The sequence below is a fragment of the Bos taurus genome, chromosome 20, assembly GCF_002263795.3.
Source record: "Bos taurus isolate L1 Dominette 01449 registration number 42190680 breed Hereford chromosome 20, ARS-UCD2.0, whole genome shotgun sequence".
Classification (NCBI taxonomy): Eukaryota; Metazoa; Chordata; class Mammalia; order Artiodactyla; family Bovidae; genus Bos; species Bos taurus.
Genome location: NC_037347.1, coordinates 7,907,676 through 7,927,724, shown reverse-complemented (window position 1 = coordinate 7,927,724; position 20,049 = coordinate 7,907,676). Strand labels below are relative to the sequence as shown.

The 20,049-nt window shown below is 42.8% G+C and overlaps 1 protein-coding gene across 11 annotated transcripts in view; it reads left to right on the top strand.

Moving 5' to 3' along the window:
- Nucleotides 1-20,049, top strand: part of ARHGEF28 (Rho guanine nucleotide exchange factor 28) — a 344,670-nt gene that overhangs the window by 99,985 nt on the left and 224,636 nt on the right. The window lies entirely within an intron of this gene.

The window sequence follows — 20,049 nt, the reverse complement described above, 5'->3', positions numbered from 1 at the left end:
AGAGCAAATGAAGGAAAGAAAGAGGCTGAGCCTGTGCTGGATTTTGGGTCTAAGGAAGAGGTGGGAGAGGCAGGTCGAGCTGGTCCTCTTATGATAGCACTTTAACTTCAGGGAAGTTACTAACCTCCATGTGTCTCGGGTCCTTATATGAGGAGAATAATAGTACTTGGCCATGTGAAGTACTGGCACCCGCGACTGGCCCAGAGTCGTCACCATCATCTCTGGGAGCAGATAGTGGTCAGGGTCACTTGATAAGAGGAAGCATGAGGGCAGGCCTTGCAGAAGAACACATCAGTCTCTAGGTTTGGGGACTGAGATGCAGTGAGGTGTCAGTACAGTTGAGGTGCAGTGAAGCAGGGAATGCAGGATTTCAGCTCTCAGCTAGAACCCTGAGAGTTTTGTTGCAAATGTTTGAAGGTGTGATGAGGAATGAAACCAGAACTGGACTTGCCCATACTTAGGAGGCACTGAAGAATACCATTGGACATTCAAATATGTCCAGTGGTAATTCTGTCTGCAGAATAGAATGCCCAGGAAAGTCCAGGATCAAAGGGGATAGTATGTACAAAGCTTATTTGAAGACATTCTTTGTGTTTGCTTCGTTATCAATATGATGACATCAGTATCAACACAGCTTCTAGGCATTCGTCCGTATGTCTGTGTGTATGTGTGTGATTTAGGTAAACTTAAATTTAATCGTGTGCACAAATATTAAGAGTACATGTGGTACATTTAAAAAAAATATATACTCCTGTCATCATCACCCAGATAGAGACAGAGACTCTTTGTAGCACACCCTGTGCTCCCTCCCAGTTATTATCCATTATTCTTTCCAAAGGTGAACACTGTACTTCTATAGTAAGAGGTCCTAACTGAATGTTTTTCTTCCTAACATATTAGTATTGAAGAAATACAGCTTCAGCAAGACATAAATATGTTGAGATAGAAAAGTGAAATCTTGGTTATAGTCTCTTTACCAGCAATTAATTCATTATCACTTCTTATAGAAAGTAAATACTAATTCATGAGATTAACTCAAGTCATTTTTCCTTTTCTTTCTTCTCCCTGTGCTGCATGGCATGTGGGATCTTACTTCCTCAACCAGGGATTGAACTCTTGCCCATTACAGGGGAAGTCCCAACCACTGAACCACCAGGGAATTCCTGAGTTTAACTCATTTCCCATCATTCATAGAAAAAAATCTCTCCCACTGTGTGAGTTAGAACTTTTAGTTGCAACCTTCAGTACTGCTTTAGGCTAAATATAAAGTCACTGGAAGATGACTGGAAACCCATGCTTGGTAAAGAGATAGGGCCCGCAGTTGGAGGCTTGTCTTGCCCCTGGTGGGGTCCAGCTTTGGTGCTGTCATCACTGCTGGGCAGAGTGGCAGTCGCCCCTGCTGCTGCTCTGAATCACCTCTTCAAACTCTGGGTTTTTAATGTCACTCCAATTTCAGAGCCTGAACGGGACTTGATGAGCTAAGTGTAGGTCATATGATGGCCAACGAGCAGCAGAGGAAATATCCATTTCCGTATTGTGAGGTAGGGTCTCGCCTGCCACCGAGACTCACACAATGGGTGACTTGCTAAAAATAGGAAGAGCTTTGGATGCTGTTCAGACAAAAAAGAAAATAAACAAAATATCCAAAAGGTGAAATGTCACAACACCTTAAAGTTGCTGTTATTTCTCATGTTATTTTTAGGTCAGTATTGGCTGTAAAAATAGATTTTATCTCTAGGCCACAGAAAGACCTTTGGAAGAGACCCTGATCCTGGGAAAGATTGAAGGCAAAAGGAGAATAGGGGCAGCAGGGGATGAGGTGGTCGGATGGCATCACCAATTCAATGGACGGGAACTTGGGTAAACTCAGGGAGATAGTGAGGGACAGGGAGGCCTGGCGTGCTGCAGTCCATGGGGTCACAAAGAGTTGGACACTATGTAGCAAAACTGAACAGTAACATAGGTCCCAGTAGAACACCCAGGTATAATGATGTGCTGGGGTGCAGGTTGCATGGACCTTCTGGCCAGGGCACTGCTATCTCAACATGCTAGTCATTTTCTTAGGGAGCCATTAACAGTTTGTACCTTGTATAGGCACATCAAGTTGTCTAGGCATGATTTTGTGAATCTGTTTCACAAAATGTGCTGACAGTGCAGCGGTGCCTCACCCTGTGCTAAGACTGACTGGTGACACGTGCTAATCAGAGTTCCCGCTTCCCATGCTTGTATGGTGTCTACTACCAGAGCCCAGGGAAATAAAGCTGAGGTGTTACCACCTTCATTTATTACAAAGGAGGAGGAAGATAATCTCCTCTGATTTAAACTACAGGCTTATTTTAGAATGAAAAGCAGTCTGAATTTGATTCACTTGCCCTTCAGTTCAGTTTAGTCGCTCAGTTGTGTCCGACTCTTTGTGACCCCATGGACTGCAGCATGCTAGGCCTCCCTGTCCATCACCAGCTCCCGGAGCCTGCTCAAACTCATGTCCATGGAGTCAGTGATGCCATCCAACCATCTCATCCTCTGTCATCCCCTTTTCCTCCTGCCTTCAATCTTTCCCAGCATCAAGATCTTTTCCAATGAGTTAGTTCTTCACATCAGGTGGCCAAAGTACTGCTGTTTCAGCTTTAGCATCAGTCCTTCCAATGAATATTCAGGACTGATTTCCTTTAGGATTGATTGATTCTGTCTTCTTGCAGTCCAAGGGACTCTCTCAAGAGTCTTCTCCAACACCACAGTTCAAAAGCATCAATTCTTTGACACTCAGTTTTCTTTATAGTCTAGCTCTCACATCCATACATGACCACTGGAAAAACCATAGCTTTGACTAGATAGACCTTTGTTGGCAAAGTAATGTCTCTGCTTTTTAATATACTGTCTAGGTTTGCCATAGCCTTTCTTCCAAGGAACAAGTGTCTTTTAACTGTCCACAGTGATTTTGGAGTCCAATAAAATACAGTCTGTCACTGTTTCCATTGTTTCTCCATCTATTTACTTATAATATACTTTATTATAAGGATGGCCTGTTTACATACTTATAATAAAGTGTATTTTTATTGGAATAGTTGGTGAACCTGTTTATTGAGACAGAGAATCCAGAATGAAGTTAAAAAGGATCCTGAAGAATCCACCCAAGCAGATGCTCACTCAGTGTCCAGTTATCACATCTGGGAGCCTGTCAGTTCCGGTCTTTTGTTGCTGTTGACTGCTAATTGAAAAATAATTAAGCTGCGCACAAATATATCTGACATATGGGGACTCAGAGACAGAAAAGGTTGCTGCTATGCTAAAACTGTTTAGTAGACTAAATAGAAAGACTGTGAATATAGGAACTATATGTGAACTAAAGCTTTTCAGAAGGAAGGGAAAGAGAAAATGGGAGAATTAAAATTTTTGAATATCCACCACATGGCAGACAGTGTGCAGTTGTGTAAACCTTTTTCTAACTCCCATGACTTACCCAGTGTGCTCAGTATGGTTTTCCCCTCTCCAAGGCTCAGAGATGATAAATAATGGATCTGGAGTTCCATAGCTATTTAATGGATACCCTGGGAGTGTCAGACTGGAAGGACTCAATAGGAGTTTGTGGGATTTAAAAAAAAAAAAAGGAGTTTGTGGGATTGATGACTAGAGCAGAATGACCAGCTTTATTGATATGTTACAAACATACAGACACACACACAACTTATTTTTATGTAATTTTCTTATGTTATATATGTACTTATTTATGTGCATGTGTGTATATGTATGTGGGTGTATATATATTAAAAAACAAGGCTAATCGAGTTTTAAAGTAGCTTTTCTTTGGTGGTCTGGTTTAATGAACAGATTAGGATAATTCTTTATAAAGTGTCAATAGTACTTTGAGTTTTTAAAAATAATTTAATCTCGTAATCAGCTAATGGACATTAGTTTGCTAGTCATCATTTCTTATATGAAAATATGAAGATGTATTTCAGTCCATATTCTAATTTAAGAAAGTTTTACTTATTTTCCAAGTGTCTAGGAAAGAGATCAAAATTGCCGGGAGAAATATCAATAACCTCAGATACACAGATGACACCACACTTATGGCAGAAAGTGAAGAAGAACTTTCATCAAGAAGCCTCTTGATGAAAGTGAAAGAGGAGAGTGAAAAAGTTGGCTTAAAACTCAACATTCAGAAAACCAAGATCATGGCATCCGGTCCCGTCACTTCATGGCAAATAGATGGGGAAGCAATGGAAACAGGGACGGACTTTATTTTCTGGGCTCTAAAATCACTGCAGATGGTGACTGCAGCCATGAAATTAAAAGACGCTCCTTGGAAGGAAAGTTATGACCAACCTAGATAGCATATTCAAAAGCAGAGACATTACTTTGCCAACAAAGGTCTGTCTAGTCAAAGCTATGATTTTTCCAGTAGTCATGTATGGATGTGACAGTTGGACTATAAAGAAAGCTGAGTGCCGAAGAATTGATGCTCTTGAACTGTGGTGTTGGAGAAGACTCTTAAGAGTCCCTTGGACAGCAAGGAGATCCAACCAGTCCATCCTAAAGGAAATCAGTCCTGAATATTCATTGGAAGGACTGATGCTGAAGCTGAAACTCCAACACTTTGGCCACCTGATGTGAAGAACTGACTTGTTGGAAAAGACCCTGATGCTGGGAAAGATTGAAGGCAGGAGGAGGAGGGGACGACAGAGGATGAGATGGTTGGATGGCATCACAGACTCAGTGGACATGAGTTTGAGTAAACTCTGGGAGTTGGTGATGGACAGGGAGGCCTGGCGTGCTGTAGTCCATGGGGTCGCAAAGAGTTGAACACGACTGAGCAACTGAACTGAGGAAAGAGATGAATGCAATTATTATTCCTGAACCTGTCCCAGGCCACTGTCCCCCCTTGTCTTTTCCATGGACAAGAACAGTGGGTGTTGCTCTTCCCCTTGGATAGAAAGACTGTTTCTTAGGGAAAACAGTTTCCTGCTTTATGAAAACCTGTTTGCACATCTCTGGGTAATTATACCCTTTGAGACTTGTAACAAAGATCAGTTTAAGGCTTAGTTGTGTGCTCTTCCAAGACAAAAACCCAGTTCCCTCACTAGGCTCGGGAAAAAATTGAAATCTGTAGGAAGAGAAGTCTTTCTAAATCTCCTCTGACACCTCTCAGAAGCACTTTTCTAATATCACTGAGGTGTGGCAGGCATTTTAAGCTGTAAATTGAATAAACCATATTAATCTGGTGACTGCTTAGTCATGCATTCATCAATGTAGAAATGTTTCTGATGTGGGCATGAGGAAAATTAGAAGTGCTCAACTCCAGCCAAAGCCCTGGCTCTCTGGAGGGGCTTCCAGTGTTTGCATTTGGCCACCTTCTGAAAGTATTAGGCAGGAAAACAGTATTATATCTTCTGTCCCCAGTCCCTTTTAAATACCTTCTCTCAACTCTGGAATCCTTTGTGGTTGTCAGGTGGCCCACAGAGGTGCCCATGCCAGGGTCTGTGGGGGCATCACTGGCCTGAGTGTCCTGAATCTTACTTAATCTACTCTCTTAAAAATTCTCTTTTCAAGGCCCTGTTCCTTTAGCATTCTGTGCTTACTATATGATGATTATGTTCTGTACTTACTATATGTAATCCTAAAAGAAATTGCTTAAAAAAAAGATAGACACATTTTAGAGAAAGAATTACAAAGAGTACAATGTAATCTGAAATTGAATAGGCTTTTGGTTGTTTTCTTTTTTTTTAAGGCAAGTTTATTAAGGTATAATATGCATACAGTAAAATTCAGTAAACAGTTCTACGTTTTGACAAATGCATACAGTTCTTTAACCAGCACAGGAACCCAGATAGAACATTCCCATTACCCCCAGATTTCCTGTGCTGCCCCTTTGATGTTAATTCCTCCCTTAGCTCTGACAACTGTTGATCCACTCCCCTCCCTACAGTTTTACCTTTTGCAGAATGTCATGCAAAGTGGATTCATACATCAGGTAGCCGTTTGGGTCTGGCTTTTGCCATTCAGCGTAATGCATTTGAGATTCATCCATTTGTAACATGTCTCAATAGTTCATTTCTTTGTATTCCTGAGTGATAGTCTGTTGTGTGAAGGTCCTGACATTCATCTGTTCATCTATGGAGGGATATATGAAGTGTTTCCAAATTTCAGTGATTACGCTTAGAGCTGCTAGAACATGCGTGCACAGGCTTTATATGAATGTTAAGTTCACAAAGTACTTAGATAAATACCTAGGAATGGATTGCTGGGTGGCATGGTTTAGTTTATCTTTATCAAATGTTATTGTTAAATTTACTTTACATTTTATAATTTTTCTTCTAATTATAAAAGTGATACATGTTTATTATAGAAATTTTGAAGAATGTAGAAAAGTATGGGACAAGAAGGCTAAAAAAATCCTTATCCCATATATCTTTCCTTTTCATCTGGGTATGTGCATAATTTATTTTAACAAAAATGGTTATTTACCTATTGTTTTGTGACCTGTTTTTTAACTCACAAATATTTTTATATCATTAAATATTATTTATCATAATTTTTAATGACTTAATACTATTCGACTGGAGTAGGATCCCTTCTCCAGGGGATCTTCTCAACCCAGGGATCAAACCCAGGTCTCCCACATTGCAAGTGGATTCTTTGCCAGCTGAACCACAAGGGAAGCCCAAGAATACTGGAGTGGGTAGCCTGTCCCTTCTCCAGGGGATTTTCCTGACCTGAGAATAGAACTGGGGTCTCCTGCATTGCAGCGGATTCTTCACCAACTGAGCTATCAGGGAAGCCCAGGAAATGGTAACCCACTCCAGTATTCTTGCCTAGAAAATTCCATGGACAGAGGACCCTGGTGGTCTACAGTCCATGGGGCTGCAGAGAGTTGGGTACGACTGAACGACTAAACACAATAATATCCTAGAAGTAAATTTGAAGATAGGAGTATCATAAATCATGGCAGACTGATATAGGAGATATTTTGGTACAGAGGAACTTAGAATTCCTCAGTTGTAGCTGTTTGCACAGGCCTCATAATATCTGCACAGCCCTATTTCATGTGGATTTCTTTAAGAACAGTTATTAATAGAAACTAATATGGCCAATTGCCTCTGTAGATATACCTTTTAGCTTTGAGGCATATGGATATGAATAAAGTTTTGATTCACTCTGCTTTATTTTTCCCCTTGTGTAAACTCAGTAGGTATTAACAATGTTTTAACTACTGGCCATAATCATATTATCATTTTTCACTTCCATATAAGAATTTGCAATATTTTTCTTAAGTGAAATTAAGGCTAGAGATGATCATACAGTAAATAACCAGTTGGTAACAAAAGAGCTCTTTTTTAGAGTACTGCCTGAATACTGCTTGCATTCAGGTGAGCTCTCTGAGATCTGAACTGAGACAATCAGTGGGTTTGCTCTCTGGGAAGGATGGGTGTGTTTGGTGGGGGAGAAGTCCATTCATTCGCGTGCCTGATTTGCAAAGACCTAGGCTTGTCAGGTGTATTTTTGTGGTTCTCTGAAGAGTAGGATGACAACATTTGTCTGGGTAATGAAGAAAAAGGATGTGAGAAGAATTTAAAAGATTGGCTTTCCATTTTGGATACCTGGCAAGCGTTTCTTTTTGTCTGTTGGAGTACAGTTGCTGTATACTGCTGTGTCAGTTTCTGCTGCACAGCAAAGCGAGTCAGCCGCATGTTTACATATATCCCCTCTTTTTTGGATTTCCTTCCCATTTAGGTCACCATAGAGCACCGAATAGAGTTCCCTGTGCTATAATAGTTTCTCTTTAGTTATCTATTTTATGTATAGTATCATTAATGGCTTCCCAGGTGGCCCAGTGGTAAAGAATCTGCGTGCCAGTGCAGGAGACGCAAGAGACACGGGTCCGATCCCTGGGTCAGGGTCGCCTGGAGTAGGAAATGGCAGCCCACTCCATATTTTTGCCTGGAAAACTCCATGGACAGAGGAGCCTGGAGGGCTGCAGTCCATGGGGTTGCAGAGAGTCAGGCGTGACTGAGGGCACGCGCACACATGCACACACACACACACACACACACATCAGTGGTGCACACATGTCCATCCCAACCTCTCAGTTCATCCACCTTCCCCCTTGGTGTCCATATGTTTGTTTTCTCTTAGTTTGTCTGTATTTCTGTTTTGCGAATAACATCATCTATACCATTTTTCTAGATACCACATTAGGTTAATTAGTGAAGTTACTTAGTCATGTCTGACACTTTGCGACCCCATGGACTGTAGCCTACCAGGCTCCTCCGTCCAAGGGATTTTCCAGGCAAGAGTACTGGAGTGTGTAACCATTTCCTTCTCCAGAGGATCTTCCCTACCCAGGGATGGAACCCAGGTCTCCCACATTGTAGGCAGATGCTTTACTGTCTGAGCCACCAGGGAAGTCACATATATGCATTAATATTTATTTGTGTTTTTATTTCTGACCTACTTCACTCTGTATGACAGTCTCTAGGTCCATCCACATCTCTGCAAATGACACAGTTTTGTTCCTTCTTATTGCTGAGTAATATTCCATTATATTTAGGTACTGCGTCGTCTTTATTCATTCCTATCTGGCAACCCTTTCTTAAGCATCCACCCTTTCTTCTGCCAAGCCTCGCTCAGTCATGTCCAACTCTTTGCAACCCCATGGACTGTAGCCCACCTGGTTCTTCTGGTCATGGGATTCTCCAGGCAAGGATACTGGAGTGGGTTGCCATCTCCTTCTCTGGGGGATCTTCCTGACCCAGGGATCGAACGCAAGTCTCCTGCATTGCGGGTGGATTCTTTACTATCTGACCTACCAGGGAAGCTCCCAACTTCAGAATACCTGTCTCTTGATTAAGACAGCACTAAATTAGAGTCAGTTGTTACTCTAGTAATCAAGGTGACTGACTTGGATAATGTGAGTTATTCTTCCATTGGAATGAGCTTGATTGGAGAGACCAAATCCTTCACACTTTTAACCAGGGGAGATGTGTGGGTGCCAGCATGTCTCCCCATGGAGTAAGAGACGCACTGCCAGGCCTGAACAGAGACCCCCTGGCTGAGCTCCCAGTCTGCTGTGTATGGCCAGCCAACCTCTAAACAAAATTCAAGCTGTATAGATATTCATCTGTTATTTTGCTTGTGGACGTATTATCTGAAGCCCAGCTATAGTAGAAACAATAATTTTCTTTTATAAAGAGTTGGTCTAGAGCTTGGCTTTGGTTTTATCTTTGTTAGAGAAGCAATTAAAGAGAGTTTAGAATATATGCCTTCTAGCTAATTGGGAAATAAAGCATTGGGAAATTGGTTGACTCACTTGTAGGCAAATTAATTTGGTGGAGGAGTGTATCAGCCCAGTGTGTGATCAATTTACTAAGCACAGTGTAAGTAGCTAGGAATAAGGCCAACCGGAATCCTATGCTAAGCAGTGTTGCAAGGTGGCTTTGTATTCGGGCAGTTTATCTAGTTCCTAAAGAGAGACGAGAATGACACATTTCATTTAATTTGGATTTTTAGTACCTTTTAAGTGAACTAGGCATTTCTAAGGACTTAATGTTGTCACTCACCTTTGAAGGTTGTCCCGTATTCCTGCTGCCCGACTGTAGTTTCTCCTTAGTTTTGAGTGATTTTAATCTGAACACATTAGGTTTCAGTCTTGTTCTCTCTGCTTAGAGATAGAGAGCTGGGTCTGAAAAGAATAGCAGAGCTCTTACAGAAGGAGGTCAGTGTTTGCACTTAGAAATGAAAGTATGTCAACTGGTCTTGTAATGGTTTCTAGAAATGTTCTGAATGGCATTTGGCATTTGGAGATTAGGAACATTTTAAAATTCATTGCTTAATATTTTTCCTTTGCAAAGTATTTTTTTAAAATTAATTTATATGTTCTTATGTCAAATGTTTTCCTGCCATGATCTTTACAGAGACCAGTTTACTATCCATTTGAACTAGTATAATTGGAGCAGGAGAGATTCAAGTTAGACACCATGAAGAACTTCCTAAAAAGCTAGAACTATGGGAATACTAAGAATATAGGGAAATCTCTTCTTGGTGACATACAAAGGGAAAACAATTAAGTTCTATTTGTGCTGCAGTTTGACTTGTCTCTCTCCTTAGAATTAGGAGGGAGTGGATGGAATCTTTTGTGACCACTTCTACTCTGTGCTTTTGCGATTCTCTGAATATCAGAAAAGGGAAAAAGCCCAGTGCAAGTTTGAACCATTTTCACTATGGAATCTTAGGTGTAGGAATTCTTTGTGCCAAGAGGAATAGATGACCCATTATCCTCTTTAAACACTTCTGATGGTGGAGAGAAACTTCTTTACCCCACATGGAAGAGAGTCTACATTTGGACAGTTTTAAATTATTGCAAATTATTTTAAACTATGGTTTAAAATCTATCTCCGGTAGTTCTCTTCATTGGTTTTAGTTTTGCCCCTGAGCCATTGTATACGTGTATATGAACTTTGTTCTTCCTTATTTTAGATTTTTTTTTTTAATGGCTCAGTATGCAGCCACTCTGTGTGTTTTTATTTGTTTATTTGTCTGGGCCAGGTCTTAGTTACTGCATGTAGGATCTCCTTCCCCAACCAGGGATAAAACCCGAGCCCCCTGCATTGGGAGCTTGGAATCTTACCCATTGGACTACCAGGAAACGACCCCCCACCCCCCCTGCCCCAAACTCTGTCCTTACACACTTTCAGAAGTTTAAGAATGGCTTTCATGCCTCCCCACTAGGTGTTCTCTTTGCCAGAGTGTACCCCGGACTTCAACAGCTGTTCCCGACATGATGTGAGTTTGGGACCTGTCATTACTTTGGCTGCGCTCACCATTGAGTTAGAACGTGGGGCTTCTCGTTAAACAGAAAGCTTGGGCGGCTGCTCATGCAGAGGACAATGGTACTATTACCTTCCTTGTTCAGACAGTGTCCTGCAGCCTTGCGTCGTCTTAGCTTTCTCCGGCAGCGTGTCACACTGTTCACCCTCCTGAGAGTGCTGCCGTCTGAAATTTCTAGATCCTGTACACACCATGGTGTTTCTCTGGTCCTCCTCCACTGTGCTGCGGAGTTTTCTCTAAGTATAATACGTTCATTGATAGTCGGTAAGCTCCTCTTGTTAGTGTTGGCCCTACTCCTTCTGAATCTTCACTTGTAATAACTGACCCTCCCAACTTTGCTCCTGCCATTTGTAAATTTGATAAGGACATGTGTGCCTTCACTGAAGTCATTAGTAAACATGTAGAACAGGATAGAGCCTGGCTTGGTTTTGGGAAAGGCTTCTTGTTCTTAAAACAGTCATTTCCTTGTTTTGTCTCAATGTAATAAAGAAACGGTTGGGCCAGTTGCTGTTGAATCATGGCTCACAATTGGTGGCTTCTCTTTGTGGTGTCTCTACAGATCTTGGATCAGCTCCTTACTTTGCAAGTCTGAAAGTTCAATTTTTCTTTCAAGTCAGATGTGATATATAAATCCATTACTGAGAGCTATAAATAGTTTTAAATTATGAAAAATTGAAAAAAGTACAGTGCACAATATACTACAAAGCCTTCTTTTTACTTATCATGTAGAGGTAAGACAAGTGGACAGGTTAGTATTTCCCCTTCTTAAAAGGGAAAGTGAAAGTCGCTCAGTGGTGCCCAACTGTTTGCCTCCCTGTGGACTATACAGTCCATGGATTTCTCCAGGAGAGAATACTGGAGTGCGTAGCTGTTCCTTTCCCTAGGGAATCTTCCCAACCCAGGGATCGAACCCAGGTCTCCCACACTGCAGGCAGATCTTTACCAGCTGAGCTACTTCAGTGGAAAAAGTGACGGTGTTAGTCACTCAATCATGTCTGACTCCGCGATCCCATGGACTGTAGCCCATGAGGCTCCTCTGCCCATGGGATTTCCCAGGCGAGAATACTAGAGGGGGTTGCTGTGCTGTCCTGCAGGGGATCTTCTGACCCTGGGGTTGAACCTGGGTCTCCTGCATTCAGGCAATCTCTGTACTGACTGAGCGACTATGGAAGCCCATGCTAAGGAGTATTCCTAGCCACAGAGTCTAGTGACATCCCTACGCTGAATGCAGGGCCCTGAGAGTTGTATCCTGGGGGGAAGGTTCCCACTGGGAAGTCCTGATACCAGTCAGGGAGGGAGCTGCCAAATGACTCTGGGTTAAGTGTGTTCTGCAAATCTTGTTTTCTATGGCTATTCTTTCTACTGTTTTACTTGTGTTTTAAAGGAACAGTTTGTTACAAGATGGTTGCCCAGAGGTGTGTCAATTTGCTCCCAGAAACCAAAGAAGAGTATAGTGCTTTGTGTTAAAATGTGAGTTTTATAGCAGTTCAAGGTATAGTCAGAGAAGAAAAGATGAGCAGAAAATTAGGAAATAGCAGAAAGCCCTGAACATCAGATAGGGCTTCATAAGTATCACTGCAACCTGGTGGGATTGACCCGCAATTATGTGCCCCTAGAGGCGTGTCTTGGCCTCAGGGGAGGAGCAGGTAGGGGTTGCCAGCCTGCAGAACAGCGTCTGTTTGAGGACTTGGCCGTGAGGTTAAGAGACTGCCTGGCTCAGCCTCCTCACTAGCTGTGTGGCCTCGGGTAAGTTATCTAAGGACTCCTGCTCAGTCTCCTCATTTGTCAAATTGGGATCCTGCTAGAACCCCTACCTCGAAGGCTTTGACGTGTTGAAAGAAGTTAGAACCAGGCTTGGCAGATGAGTGGGGGTGGTGGTACATGATGCTCTAATGATGAGGATGAGCGTGCACAGTGCTGATCCCCGGGGGTAAAGGAGGACCGTCCACAGATGCCGCTTTAAGGAGCTTCCACATTCACGCTCGCTCTCTGCTATCAAAGAGATCTAAACATTCAGAGTAGCTGGCTGGATCTTCTTGTCTGAGTGACTGTTGGAAAATTTTCATTCTCTAGGTTTTCTGTTCCTAAAAGCCATGTAGATTATCATCCTTTGAGTGGTACCCTTCGTTATAGGCTCATGGCTTATTTCAGCACACGGCCAGCATGTGTTCCATTTCTTGTCTGCCTGGTTGCTGGTCGCATGTCAGTGAGCGGCTGCTCTCTGACACGGAGCCAGGCACTTTCCTTTCCTCAGTAAGGTGAGCCACGTGGCAGTAAGCAGCCAGTCTCACCCAAATCGTGTGGACTGATTCTTTTTTTTTTGTAGTTTCAAAGAGGAACTTCATAAGTTGGGGGGCCTGTCTTTTTAAGGGTATGTGAATACCTGTGAGCCATCCACGTAATAACAGTTGTTTTGATCTTGAAATGGTAGCGAGCAGTTGGTAGACGTGAACTCAGATCCCAGCTGTGACCTTGTAACTTGTCCTCTCGCCTCCTTCATTTATAAGATGGGCACTTCCAAAACCTACCTTGCAATGTTATTGTAAGGATTAAATGTGTTTCCTAACAGTGGTGTACAGGGTACATCCTGCTCACCATGCCGGATTCCAGTGTTGCCTGGCATCCATAAGTACCTTTTAGGCATAATGAAGGAAATGAAAATATTTTTTATCAGAACGCACATTCTAATAGATTTATATTCACACATTTATATATACATACATATAATTGTCTGTATATAAATTATACATTATATGTTTAATATATATGTTATATATAATGACATAAATATATATATTTATGAATATATTTATATATATAAATTCTACATATAAATATTCACATATTTATATACATACATTCCAGTACTGACTTTATGATGGATGCTACCCCAATTAGTACAGGTTAAAATATCTGGTATGAAGAGGAATATCTTAAAAGATGGATGTTTTCAGTGTTTATCTAAAGTGTTTTAAAACTTTAGATATTATAAAGAGAAATTGATTCTTGAGGTTACCCTAAAAATTAATCACCTGCTTAGAATCTCTTGGTCTTTTAGTCTGTATTGTCTTTTTTTTAAATTTTATTTTAATTGAAGGCTAATTACTTTACAATATTGTGGTTTTGGACATACATTGACATGAATCAGCCATGGGTATACATTTGTTCGCCATCCTGAACCCCCTCCCACCTCCCTCCCCATCCCATCCCCCAGGGTAATCCCAGTGCACCAGCCCTGAGCACCCTGTGTCATGCATTAAACCTGGACTGGCGATCTGTTTCATATATGATAATATACATGTTTCAGTGCTATTCTCCTAAATCATCCCACCCTTGCCCTCTCCCACAGAGTCCCAAAGTCTGTTCTTTACATCTGGGTCTCTTTTGCTGTCTTGCATATAGGGTCATTATTACCATCTTTCTAAATTCCATATATATGCATTAATATACTGTATTGGTGGTACTGAGTCTTTGATCAAACAGTTGAAGACCAACATCTTAGATGTCTTTGAAGTAGTCTGTGTGATTGGACTGGGCTGTTCTTATTGTAATAATGGGTTGAAACTCTTAATTTTCCCCTCTTCTTTGCCTTGACGCTTTAAAACAGAACATCTCTAATCTCTTATCCATCTCTTATCTTGATGTTCTCTGTGATGAGAATAATCCATTTTTAGCAACTGTGTGCTCCATAGGCTCAAAATTTAGCAAATCGAGTTTCAGTGGGAATGCTTTAATGTCTGTGGCTGTTGGGAACATGTTTACTGAGGGAGAGTTACGTGTGCCTTCCTTATATGGTCAGAAAGTTTTGGAGATGTGTAATTTGGAAGGAGGGTATAACCATTTAAAAACAGAGTCCGTCCATGTATAAAGAGAACAAACTTAAGTGTTTACCAGTGGAGGTGGGGTGGGGGAGGGGCGTCAGGTTCATGGGGGTTAAGAGTTACCAACTTTAAAGAAAACCAAAAATACAGTCTGTCTATCCTGTTAGGAATGGGATAACTTCAGGGCTTGCTGTAATTGAAGGATTTCTTCAGTTAGACAGGTGTCTTTAAAAACACAAACCATCATACGTCTTGGGGGGATGCTTTTGCTTGGCTGTTGAAGGATTTCTTCAGTTAGACAGGTGTCTTTAAAAACACAAACCATCATACGTCTTGGGGGGATGCTTTTGCTTGGCTGTTGAAGGATTTCTTCAGTTAGACAGGTGTCTTTAAAAACACAAACCATCATACGTCTTGGGGGGATGCTTTTGCTTGGCTGTTGAAGGATTTTTTTTTTTTTTTTTTTGGGAAAAACCAAGTTGGTCAGTGGCTTATCAGAGTTGGTCTGAGTGGATCTGCAATTGTCTGTCTAACTCCTTTGCTGAAGTGAAGTGAAGTCGCTCAGTCATGTCCAACTCTTTGCGACCCCGTGGGACTGTAGCCTGCCAGGCTCCTCTGTCCATGGGATTCTCCAGGCAAGAATACTGGAGTGGGTTACCATTTCCTTCTCCAGGGGATCTTCCCGACCCAGGGATCAAACCCGGGTCTCCCACATTGGAGGCAGATGCTTTAACCTCTGAGCCACAAGGGAAGCCCTGTTGAAGGATTTTTTGGAGAAAGGATCTCACGGAATATTGCGGAAGCGGCGAGGACACCGGCACATCAGCAGATCGGCCAGCAGGCTTCTGTGTGGCCACGCGTCAGGCAGCCCCCGGTCACCACGTGGCCAGCTGACTCCTCTCTGAGCTGCTGTTTTTAAAGGGAGAGAGTTAGTGCTGGACCTCTCTGACAGGTAAATTATAAAGCTGTGTGCCTCTGGGAAGCTTTCAGCAGCCTTTAGTTGAGCTTGCTCTACTTTTGGGACAATACCAAGTGGCGTGATTTACTGTTCGGTGTCAGAAATCTCTCTTTATCACTTGGAACAACATTTAAAACAGTGCAGTTTTCCTTTATTATGTAAACAGTTCTTTACTGATGAAGCTGTTCTCTCCCAGGTTTTTTTTTCACCCTGAATTAAGGGACACTTGCAGAAGTATAACTTTTGGCACTGCGTTTGGGGTAAAATTGTTGACAGAAAATATGTGTGTGTGTGTGAGAGAGTGAGAGAAAGAAAGAGAGAGAAAGACACTCAGACAGACAGTCTGGGCATGCAGAATATGCTTTTGAAAGTAGCCACTCAGACTCTGTTGTTGTGGTCTGTGGGCTCAGGAGTTGTGGCCTGTGAGCTCCAGAATGCCTGGGCGTCTGTAGTTTCGGCTCATGGGCTCAGTAGTTGTGGCTCATGGACTTATACTCCAAGTCATGTGGGATCTTAGTTTTCCAACCAGGGATCAACCTCACATCCTTTGCATTGCAAGGTGGATTCTTAACTGTTGGACCCTAGGGAAGTCCTAATCCCTAACTTTTAGATTTTTTTTTTTTTGAAGGGTAGTAGTATTCAATTTTCATTAAACTGAGCTTGGGATTTAGTGACACTCCTAGCTCTTAGATATCCTCTGGGAGTCACTCATCATGCCAGAGCCTGTGGCAGAGATTAAGCCAATAACCAAGCCTTCCCTTGGACACACAACTATACAATGTTTTCTAGTTGCACTTAGTAGCTGAGGCCTTGCCAGTGCAACGGAGCAGGAGATGGGCGCCAGGCTCAGGCCTGGACAGCTGTGGTGGCCCACATTGTTTTCTCCTTCCAGCTGGGATGGAGCAGGGTCGCTTTGTAGCCAAGTGTTGCAGGTGGCAGAGCTGCAAGGTGGCAGGAGCCTGGGTCCCTGGAAAGCTGCCTGGAGGAGAGCCACCCAGGCAGCAGTCTGCGTGAGGCTGTTATGTGAGCAGGAAATGCACTTTCATTGTGTTACACCAGCTAGCTTCCAGGGGCCAGCTTTACTTTCGACTTACCTGTCACTAGAGTAAGGCACTGGAGCAGCTCCCTGTCTTTTCAGACCTGTGTTTGAGCCTCAGACAGAGCCCTCGTTGACTGTTTCCAGCAGATTGGCTTTTTTCATTGACCTTTTTTGTTTCCTTCCCTTTTCCTCCATTCTCATTGCTTTCTCCTCTTTCATTAAAAACGCCCTGTAAATCTTGCGATTCAAATCTCAGCTTCCATGCCCTGCCTCTCAAAGGTCTCCTTGACTGTCTGATCTAAAATAACTCTCTAGGTCCTTGCTATCATTCTGTTTTAAATTTTCTGAGTGGCACTCAGCATTATCTGATGATATTTTCTTATTGATTGTGTCTTCCCCGCAGAAAACTCTAAACCATGAGATCAGGGAATTGCTCACTTCACTGCTGCCTCCCTTGTTCCTAGAACAGGGTGGAATGTATTCAAATAAGGGCTTAATACTTGGTGAATGAAGTATGAAACTATCTTACTTTGGATTAGGAAGAAAGTGGTATATGAAAGATCAAAATGGAAACAACAAACAGTAAGAAATGACTCTTCTGCTTTACAGGTCTGCACAGTATCTGTGCATTAAGATATTGCCTAGACTTGGACAAAAAAGGATAGTCAGTGACAAAGGTAAATCTAGGTCCCATGGGACCCAGAGTTTGCGAGGTATTTGGTTACAGACCTTGAAAGTGAGTGCTCTGTTTGTTTATCTGTAAACAGACAGTCCTGCACTGCAGGATTCTTTACCACTGAGCCACAGGGGAAGCTGAGCGCAGACAGACGGAAGTAACAACCAGGTCCAGAAGAATTCGATCACTGATGCAACTTGGCCAAACTGTTGGAGCAAATTATCTTCTGGATTAAAATACCTCTAGTTTTTTCCCCTTGCAGTTTAGAGGGAAGGCTATTTTGAAGTAGAGAGAATCTTCAATTCTAAAATGTAAAGTCGTTTTAATGGGTGTATAGTGCTTATTTTACCTCTCTACATTTATTTCTGTAGCTCCTGTTGCTGGCTCTGAGCAAAATTTGAGAGAGTCATACTAAGTTTGGTTGAATACTTCAGCCTTTTGGGCACAATATCCTAATCTGCAAAAATGAGGACACTGTACCCCTAGATGGGGAAAGTGCTTGGCACACAGTAGGTGTTCAAGAAATGTTTCCTCAATAACAAAGAATACTAACAGATAATGTTTTTGGTACTATTATATTAATAGCCAGTTTATTTATTGGGCTTCCCAGGTGGCACAGTGGTAAAGAACCCACTTGCCAATACAGGAGATGTAAGAGATACAAGTTCGATCCCTGGGTCAGGAAGATCCCCTGGAGGAGGGCATGGCAACCCACTCCAGTATTCTCGCCTAGAGAATTCCATGGACAGAGGAGCCTGGCGGGCTACAGTCCATGGGGTCGCAAAGAGTCAGACATGACTGAGCAACTAAGCACAGTATGAACAATTTATTTATTAAGCACTTAAGTGTTAGCTGGCGGACATGTATCAACATATGTGACTTCACTTAGTCCTGACTGTCACATGTGGTAGGTCGGTTCTGTGTGTATCCCCATTTCACGGTTTAAGTAGCGGAGGCAGCTGAGGTCGAAACCCAGGTCTGCTCTAAGCCTAGAGGCCTCACAGTCGACCTTTGCCTTCTTTACTCTAGAGCAGGGGTCCCCAGCCTCCGGGATCCGATGCCTGATGATCTGAGGTGGAGCTGGTTTAACAATAATAGACGTAAAGTGCACAGTAAATATGATGCGCTCGAATCCTCCCCAGACCATCCCCACTCCCCCTCGTCCATGGAAAGTTGTCTCCACAGAGCCAGTCCCTGGTGTGGGGACCGCTGGTCTACAGCAGCAGGATGTGCACGGAGATCCAGACCAGCGCGTCTCGTCACATGGTCAGTCCTGTTGCTCCAAGCCCATGCTTTTCTAGCTTCTAGGGTTATCTTAAGCACTCTGTAGAAATGACGGAGCAGTAGGGTACTGTGAAAGAGGCCGTACTCCAAGAAAGGCCAGCCTCCACAGTGCCCTTTCTGGTGTGACTCTGTCCTCTAGGTCAAGTGGCAGCTCCGATTGTGTCCCTCCCCTGCTCAGAATCCCTCCAGTGAGTCCCTGTGCCCCAGGTTGTCCATGAGCTGGCCTCTGCCTCCATGTCCAGCTTCCCCTGGCCCTCTTCCCCACCTCCGCTGTTACCACCTGGCCACAGCAAACCATCATTCCCCAAGAACTGTTCCACACCCCATCTTTATACTCAGAATTCCCTTCCTTTGACAAAGTCCCTTTCATCCTCTGGGAGGTCTTTCCCGGTGTTGCAGATGGAACTGGTTCCTCCTGCCCCCATTCTGTGTGGGGGCCCTGCACTAAAGTGTGTGTGTTTGAGCTTTTCTCTCCCTAGCAGGCTGTGAGCTTGGTGAAGGTCAGGATGGGTTTTGTCTTCTTCCTACCATCTGTGCCTGGCACACATCAGCTATTTGTTGAATGAAAGGAGAAGAGAGAATAAAATGATTCAAAAGTGGTCACAATATTCATGTTCTTTGGACAAGAGTCTTTTCCTCTAAGCAGACACTCAAAATGCATTCCCATGTAACATGAGGCCCCGCGGAGCTGTCAGTCTGGGGAGACTGTCAGTGCGGTGGGCCAGGGGCTGCTTCCAGGTGATGTAGTGCTGAGCATGGAGGCAGGATGTGCCGGGAGTTAGGAGGGTAGCAGAGATGGGTTTGATTCCTGGTACTGTCCCTGAACCTCCAGATCCCTGTGGTCAAAGTATTTTACCTTGGAGAGCCTCAGTTTACTCATCTGTGAAATGGGACTGATGGCTTCTGCCTCAAAGGATGGTTGTAAGGACATCATGAAATAATTTGCATAACATGCTGCCTGGTGCATTCAAATGCATGCTACTATAAATTAAGACGCAAAAGATCCTATGATGGCCATTTTTATCCTTACGGTTTCTTAAGAACCTCAGTGAATAAATTGATAAATACTCTTATTTTCACATTGAATTTTCATGTCCAGAAGTGAGAAATTTCATATTCTTTGTGATTTATAATGAAATCTCTCTTTCCTGAGATGACTTTGGTAACATCTTTATGGTGGGGAGTTTGACAGTGGTAAAGTATCTGCAAAATATTCTTTGCAGCCAAAGATGGAGAAGCTCTATACAGTCAGCAAAAACAAGACCAGGAGCTGACTGTGGCTCAGATCATGAACTCCTTATTGCCAAATTCAGACTGAAATTGAAGAAAGTAGGGAAAACCACTAGACCATTCAGGTATGTATGACCTAAATCAAATCCCTTATGATTATACAGTGGAAGTGAGAACTAGATTTAAGGGCCTAGATCTGATAGATAGAGTGCCTGAT